At 38.2% G+C, this 1849-nt stretch overlaps 2 non-coding genes across 2 annotated transcripts; both read left to right on the top strand.

The window, feature by feature from the left end:
• Positions 1-222: 222 nt before the first annotated feature.
• Positions 223-295, top strand: trnar-acg (transfer RNA arginine (anticodon ACG)). Its single transcript has one exon. It is a non-coding gene; the product is annotated as a tRNA-Arg (tRNA).
• Positions 296-1482: 1187 nt separating this feature from the next.
• trnar-acg (transfer RNA arginine (anticodon ACG)) lies at positions 1483-1555 on the top strand. Its single transcript has one exon. It is a non-coding gene; the product is annotated as a tRNA-Arg (tRNA).
• The last annotated feature ends 294 nt before the right edge of the window (positions 1556-1849 follow it).

Raw genomic sequence — 1849 nt, 5'->3', positions numbered from 1 at the left:
AGGAAATGTGACATGTTATGTAGATTCAAAATTGACAAGGCTTTTTAAACGTTGAATACACAATCTTGTTTGCAGTTCTTGCTCTGCAGTAAAATTCATGCAACAACAGGAGGATCAAATGAAGATATGCATCTGTAACAGAAAACCAAAGAACCTTGTCTTTGACAAAAGCTATGACTGTGTACACTGTTCTAGCAGTGACCTGACTTCAGGTTGTCTGTGGGGCTAGTGGCGCAATGGATAACGTGTCTGACTACGGATCAGAAGATTCTAGGTTCGACTCCTGGCTGGCTCGTCACTATATTTAATTGATTGAAATCAAGCCGGGAATGATACTGTATACTTTTCATTGTGTCTGGCTGTTCTCTTTTCAAACACATTTTAGACTGATTTTATATGGGACTTTTCATCCCAACATCTCTGAGAAAAAAAATGGAGCTATTAATTACAAAAGGCATCATTTCAACATTTATAGATTTGTCTGTGATGTTTTTTTTAAGCAAGTCTTTTCCCATATGGTCTATCGGTAAGGATTTCTGGTGTACGCACAGGTGTCATAGGTTCTACTCCCGGTATGGGATAGAAACCTTATTATTTGGCATGCACTTGTGTAACAACAGATTTTACCTGGCAGCAGTATCACACAACACAACAATATTCCCTCAGTAACAGGAAATGTGAAATGTTATGTAGATTCAAAATTGACAATGCTTTTTAAACGTTGAATACACTTCATGTTTGCATTTCTTGCTCTGCAGTAAAATTCATGCAACAACAGGAGGATCAAATGAAGATATGCATCTGTAACAGAAAACCAAGGAACCTTGTCGTGACAGACGCTATGACTGTGTACACAGATCAGAAGATTCAAGGTTGAAATCCTGGCTGAATCAACACTGTCTTTAGTTGACCAAAATCAAGCTGGGAAAAATACTGTATACTTTTCATTGTGTCTGGCTGTTCTCTCTTCAAACACATTTTAGACTGATTTTATATGGGACTTTTCCCCAACATCTCTGAGAAAAAATATGGCGCTTTTAATTACAACAGGCATAATTTCAACATTTATAGTTTTGACCTTGATGTTTTTTAAAGGAAACGTCTTCCCATATGGTCTAGCGGTAAGGATTCCTGGTTTTCACCCTTTTGGCCCGGGTTCAACTCCCGGTATGGGAAAGAACATCTTGTCGTGTGCCATGCACTTGTGTAACAACATATTTTAACTGGCTGCAGTATCACACAATACAAAAGTATTCCCTCAGGAAATGTGACATGTTATGTAGATTCAAAATTGACAAGGCTTTTTAAACGTTGAATACACAATCTTGTTTGCAGTTCTTGCTCTGCAGTAAAATTCATGCAACAACAGGAGGATCAAATGAAGATATGCATCTGTAACAGAAAACCAAAGAACCTTGTCTTTGACAAAAGCTATGACTGTGTACACTGTTCTAGCAGTGACCTGACTTCAGGTTGTCTGTGGGGCCAGTGGCGCAATGGATAACGTGTCTGACTACGGATCAGAAGATTCTAGGTTCGACTCCTGGCTGGCTCGTCACTATATTTAATTGATTGAAATCAAGGCGGGAATGATACTGTATACTTTTCATTGTGTCTGGCTGTTCTCTTTTCAAACACATTTTAGACTGATTTTATATGGGACTTTTCATCCCAACATCTCTGAGAAAAAAAATGGAGCTATTAATTACAAAAGGCATCATTTCAACATTTATAGATTTGTCTGTGATGTTTTTTTTAAGAAAGTCTTTTCCCATATGGTCTATCGGTAAGGATTTCTGGTGTACGCACAGGTGTCATAGGTTCTACTCCCGGTATGGGATAGAAACCT

Source organism: Salvelinus fontinalis, unplaced genomic scaffold, assembly GCF_029448725.1.
Source record: "Salvelinus fontinalis isolate EN_2023a unplaced genomic scaffold, ASM2944872v1 scaffold_2162, whole genome shotgun sequence".
In the NCBI taxonomy this organism is placed as follows: Eukaryota; Metazoa; Chordata; class Actinopteri; order Salmoniformes; family Salmonidae; genus Salvelinus; species Salvelinus fontinalis.
Note: the sequence above shows the minus strand (reverse complement) of the source record. Positions and strands in the feature narration are given on the sequence as shown.